This window comes from Lissotriton helveticus, chromosome 1_1 (genome assembly GCF_964261635.1).
Source record: "Lissotriton helveticus chromosome 1_1, aLisHel1.1, whole genome shotgun sequence".
Classification (NCBI taxonomy): domain Eukaryota; kingdom Metazoa; phylum Chordata; class Amphibia; order Caudata; family Salamandridae; genus Lissotriton; species Lissotriton helveticus.
Genome location: NC_136057.1, coordinates 1,893,978,243 through 1,893,984,712, shown reverse-complemented (window position 1 = coordinate 1,893,984,712; position 6,470 = coordinate 1,893,978,243). Strand labels below are relative to the sequence as shown.

Genomic DNA, 6,470 nt, shown 5'->3' with positions numbered 1-6,470 from the left:
CATTAGTCTGACCTCAAAAGGTGGTATCGCTCTAAGAGCTTTTTGTCATACTGTAGCATTACTCCAGAAATCTGACATGAATGGCACATAAATCATAAAAACAAAAAAATGCGAGGCAACAAAAAAAACATACAAAATGATTCTGTTACCAAGTATATTAACTTTATATATTTCATTTATTAAGGCATGCCCCTTAATAGTTGATGCTTGGTTTTTTGAAAATGTAGATTGGAAATTGCTATGCATTCTTTATAAACTTTCAAGATTAGCCAGTATAATTTCCAGCGAATCATCACAATTTTTGTTTATTAGAGAGATTTGTTAGTACAATTGATATAGACTGTGACCAATCTTCGATTCCAGTCAACACATGTTATGCAGCTAGCGGGCTTTTATTTAAGGTTGAATCACAGAAAGAGAGAAAATGAACTAATAATTAAAACCACTATGAAGTACATCACCATTAAGATAGTTATTTAAATCATATTGACTAGGCCACAATCAACTTAAAACTATTTTCACTGTTGTTTTATCAAAAACAGTTCTTCGAAAGACAAGAGTAGACCTGGGTGGCTTCACTTTCTTAGCATGTGTTTCTTACTTTTCCAGATCTTGTCATCTTTTTCTTCCTCCTGGTTCTTTTTTTCTTTCTGGACCTTAATTATCTGCTCTTTTGAGTGCGGACATTTTCTCAGAACTGATTTATGAATATAGCATATATACTACTCTTTTTTTGAAAATGAAAGGTTATTTTCATTTATTTCATAGGTTATCTTTCCTGATTCTACTTTATGTTTGTTCTATTTCATGTTCTTTTTGCATTTCTTTGTTTACTACTTCTTGACATAGCATTTTTCTACATAAAGGAGTATGATGTGGAAGAGGTGTGGCGCCGCGGCCAGGGCGACTGACTCCGGAAGCTGGGGATCACGGTTTGATCCCTGGCACCGGCGGTAGATTAGCCCAGCACCATGTGACTCTGGGCAATAGCTTGCTTAATCTTCCCGACGGCCCCCAGCGCCTAGAGACCCTAACGGGTGATTGTGAGCTTTACAAATGTGGATTATTATTATTATTATTATTATGATGCTCCTTAGGCCTTGTGCACACTACATAAAACCAACCAAAACATAAAAACTCAGTAAAATGCTTTCCCCAATTTGTGGCGACAACATTGGAAACACTGCTAGTTACTATAGGAGGCTTGTGAAGGGGTATAGTAGCATTGTGGCCCTCTCACTGAGTGAACCTCAAAGAAGCAACCCAAGAAGGTAATTTGGACCCCAGGCTGTCAGAAAGCCTTTGACACCCTGCAAGCAGCCATGTGTTCAGGACCTGCCTTAAAAGCACCTGACTCTGGGAAACAGTTCATTGTTCAAACAGACACTTCTAAACATGGGTTTGGGGCATTGTTAGCACAGACCAATGATGAAGGCCAAGATCGACCAGTAGCCTACATTAGTAGGTGACTTCTCCCCAGAGCACAGCTTTGAAGTGCCATTGAGAGGGGAGTCTTTGCTGTGCTTTGGTCCCAGAAGAAGCACAGCCCCTATCTATTTGGGACTCACTTCCTAGTTCAAACCGAGCACAGGCCACTTAGGTGGTTGATGCAGATGAGAGGCGAGAACCCCAAACTGTTGAGGTGTTCCATTTCCCTACAGAGGATGGGCTTTAGTGGAACACAGACCAGGGACTAACCATGCCAATGGAGAAGGCCTTTCCAGGTTCTTCTACTTATGAGAACTACCAAAGTGGAAGGTTAGTGCTCATCACCTTTCATCTGGGGGGGGGGGGGTCATGTTGTAATGTGCCCTTTTGGATGGCATCCTCCCACGTTTTGCAGCCAGATGCCATAATCATTGATTTGAGAATGTGCTGAATCCTGCTAACCAGACCCAGCACCGGTCCTCTTTCCCTTAAAGTGTAAATATGAATTGGTACACGCAATTGGCAAGGTACTTTTATACCCCTGTAAGGCCCTAGTATATGTTACTAGAGGTACCCCGGGCAGGGATGTAAAAGGGGTACCAGGGTTGCAGCATGCATTGTGCCACTGTTAGTGACCCGACTAAAATTGAAGTCTGTAGGTCTGCCCTTACAGCCCTGCGCGAGCACCTTGCCTGCTCAAGTACACCCTGCACACACCTTGTGTGACAGGGTTACCCCTCTGCATTTAATATATGTCAGTCACCCCTAAGGGAGGCCTCTTATAGCCCAGGAGGCTGGGTGCCATATATTATATGTGTGGGAGTATATACCGCCCTGTAGTAGTGCCCTAAATGTAATTCTCTCACAAGTGACTGGTGGGCCATCAGATAACATGGCTGGCATTAGGACATTGCCAATATGTATAGCTCCAAGATGGCCCAGCTGATTTCTTTCACATTTGGTGTCAAACTCCGTGCTTTTTACCCCCTGGCACACTCACTGGTGGTGTCGAGGTTTAACCAGCATGTACCCAGGTGGCACTTTAGACAGTGCCCACCCAGTAAACCAGTGTTCCTGTGCCTTAGCTGGCATTTTCAAAGCCTTTCCACCAAGACAGAAGTCTGACCTCGTGCTGGGAAGCATGTGCCATTCCTAGAGGTCAGAGAGATGTTATCAGTTAAACAGAGTCAAAACAGAGATTCTACTGTTCAGCAAAGCACAGCTCCACTGGACAGATAAATGGTGGCATGCCAAGCTTGGCCCTGTTCATTCACTCAGAAACTCAGTGCAAAACCGGGGTATTCTGCTAGACAATAAGTTATCAATGAAAGACCAGGTGACATCCATCTGTGTCATGTGTTTTGGGACAATGTGCCTTCTCGGTAGGATCTTTCAGTGCCTTCCACTAAATTCTCGGAAATCCCTTATCTAAACTCTGACAGTCACTTGACTATGGAAATACACTTGTTGTAGCATCCAATTAATCCCTTTTATCTAAAATGCAGGTGGTACAAAATACTGCAGCTCATTTAGTTAACAAACGCCCACCTGGCACATCCTCAGTCCCTCTGCTCAAAGCCCACAATTGGCTCCCCATAAGGAAAAGAGCAATATTCAAACTACTCTGCCTGAAGCATAAAGCTTTGTTAGGCAATGAACCCAAATATCTACAGGACAAACTGGTTCCTTATCTTCCTAGAAGAAATCATTGATCAAGGAGTCAACTTCTTTTCCCCGATATATTTGCATGTCTGGGTATGGTGGACGAGCTTTCTCTTATCTTGCACCTTACCACTGCAACAAGCTTCCCTTGTCATTAGGGTGTGCACTGAGTTCTTAGGTTTTAAAAAACATCTTAAGACCTGGCTGTTCTAATGGCTTCTTCTCTATTTGACTGTTGCCTCAGCGCTGAGATGCCCTTTTACGGGTGAGTCGCTGTGCTATACCAAGTATCCATTAAAATAACGTAACAGAAACTAAAGACCTGTGTGAGCAGGAGGCGACACCTCTGCTCACACAGGATGGCTAGTGAATTGCACCGTTGTGGCCATGAGCCTCAAAGGCTTAACTGGCGCCACTGGACAAAGGAACTGTCCCCCACTTGATGACAAAGCCCCCCCCCCTGCCACAGGCACTGTTTTTCACAGGCAGGCAGGAAATTAGCTACGCAGAAGGCATCTACTTCCACAAGACTGATCACAGCTCTAGGGGCTAGCAGCTGAGGTGTACGGCCAAGGATGGTTCCGGCCACCTTGAATTTGGGCTTAGAAACACGTTCTGACTTAGTGACATACACCCACAGGATGTTGTCACTACTGGGGCAGAGTAGCCGCAGGACTAAATACCCATTGGCTTCTAGTCTTCACTCTCACTAACACCCCCTAAATCTAGGATTTAAGGGGCCCACAGACACCAGAATCTCAGATTCGATATAATACTAAGAAGAGACCCGTTTCCACAACAAGGCAGGAGTTCACGAAGATAGGCGCTAAGCCCTGCACCTGGGGCAGTCACCCTGCATCCCCTGGATTTTTACTCAACCAAAGCAAGCGACCAGTTCTATAAGGAAGGTGAACCCCTTTTCAAACTCCAGGCTTCACAAGAACTTCCTTGGGCTAGAGCAGGGGTCTCCAACCTTTTGTGTAGTGTGAGCTACTTCTGGTCAGTGAAAATTGTCGTGAGCTACTAAACCCCAAGCAATTTGCGCATTTTTCGAGCGACCTCCCCCGCCCAGTTTAATTGACGTTAAGCCTATTTCTTCAGAGCCCATGGGCCCCATACTGTGGCTTCAACACAATAACACTGAAAGAAACAACTTTTTTTCCCTTTTTACATGTGCACTGCCTTCTGCAGCACAGCGAGACAAAAAGCTAAAGCACAAGCCACAACAGTGACACAACAAAAGCACAAGCCGTGCAAGCGGAGGCTGATGCTTGTCGGAATGGGACAGAAAAGAGGCTCTGGCACCAAATTAAAAGCAGCCCCATAAGCTGGGTCTGATGGCTCACTGCACTAAAGCAGCCACTGCAGGGGCCTGTGCTTGACCTCATGGTCACAGGTTCAAATCCCAGCAGGTCCACTCATCCTTTCATCCATTTGAGGCCGATATAATGAATAGCCTTGAGTTGGGTAACAATAAACATCTGTTATTCAGCCCCAGGACACCTTCGGGTAATCGTGCGCTTTGCAACTAGACCTGTTATGTTATTAAATATAGGGCAGGCAAATGAAATAGCTAAAATAAAGTGGCCCACATTTGCAAAATAAGTAAAACTTAGACATGTTGTAGGACGGTGTTTTTCAAGGTATGGAAGACTACTTGGCTATTTGTGCTTGCAGCAGGCAATGTTTGGTACTATCAGAAAAATTTACAATAAAAAACAGCCCACCAGCCAATAAAATCGGCACACAAATAGCCAAAAACCCACAGACAAGCATTGGCACAGACTACCAACCAATAAAATTGTCACACAAACAGACCACAAAACAACCATACATAACATCCTGAGTGGCCACACGACACCATGAAACAGTCAAGGCCTCACTGTGGAGAGGCCAGAGCTGGGAAGCCAGAGCTGCCTGTGCCCCTGAAGAGCGCACAGAGGCCAGTGAAAAGGCACATTGTGGTCCAGCCCACCTCTGGTTCAGTCATCACAGGCTCAGAATGGACCAGCTAGAGAGGTAGAAGCTTAAATGGGGCAGGGGAGGTTGGTGACAACTATTGGATGTTATATTAAAGTGAAGGCAGGAGTCAGAAAGGTAGCATCAGTGTAACAACAACCTTTTTTTGTCAAAAGGCCTCCTGCACCTCTGACTTGTTCCCACACACAGCTGTGTTGCACAAGTCCATCAATCGAGCCTCTTTGCTAAGGGCGAACAGGGAGTCTTCAGTCAGAGGGGTCTCGACATTCAAAGCAGTCTTTCATATCCTCCGGGTAGTTCTCAATGTGGAATCTGGATTGTCGTGGTGTGGAAGTTAAATTTGCTCTGTAACTGGGTGCTGGCTTCTTTGAAGAATACCTTGGCATCAGCATCTTTATTGATCGCAATGTGCACCAATGGAACTGGCTGCGACACAGATGTGGTGGCTGTGGAGCGCCTTCAGTCTCGGGATGCGCAGCAGAGATTCCTTCACAGCACTGATGTCTACTCTACGCCCCTTGAGTCCCTTCCATCAGTATGAGCAGCACATCCCTCAGTATGGCTAGTATAGTGTGACCCCCAGGACCAGGATGGAAAAGATGAGTAACATACAGATGGGATCCACAATTTTATACTCTGGCTTGAAGTAGATGACGTAAGAAGCCACCAGTACCCCAACGCTCTGCACCAGGTCCCCCACAACATGAATGAAGGCAGCTTGTATACGAGATGAGTCTCAGGTATGCAGTCGCGATGCAGAAGTTCTACTACGCCAACACTGGGCACTGCCATTACTGAGCGTAAATGTAGCACACAACAGCTACTGCACTACGAATGTGTTATGGGGTCTAACTGGGCACTGATATGGTTTGCTCTCCTCCGCCATGCCTCCGGGTGGGTGGGTTGGTCCATGTACTCTGGCACATCATGACCCACGTAACAGCGCCTTTTACTTGATATGCTTACATATGTGTACTGTTGTATAATGACAAAATGCAATAAACATATTCAAACATGAATGAAGGCAGCTTGCACACTGGTGCTCTGCTCCTTCTCGGGGGTGGTCTTGTGCAAATGTTCATGTGATCCTTCCGTAGGGCCATGACTATGACCATGCCCAGTCTGATGCAGGATAAAACCCACCATTACGATGTTAACTGCTCGTAATGGTGAGGTGATTAGCATAATATTCCCTGCCCACTCTCACCACGTGCTTCCGGTTCCCTATCCCTGCCCTCTCCATGCCCATGATATCGCCCCCTGCACCCTGCACCCTGTCCCCTGTTTCTGCTCTCTGTCCTCCCCTGCTCTCACTCTGTGCTTCCGGTACCCTCTGTCTCTCCGGTTCTGTGCCACAGGACCCTGCCTCTGTCCCACTCCCTTCTCACTGCATATCCATG

The 6,470-nt window shown here is 45.9% G+C and overlaps 1 pseudogene; it reads right to left on the bottom strand.

Moving 5' to 3' along the window:
* Positions 1–5,315: 5,315 nt before the first annotated feature.
* Positions 5,316–6,255, bottom strand: LOC144775580 (proton-coupled zinc antiporter SLC30A2-like; annotated as a pseudogene).
* Between the last annotated feature and the right edge of the window lie 215 nt (positions 6,256–6,470).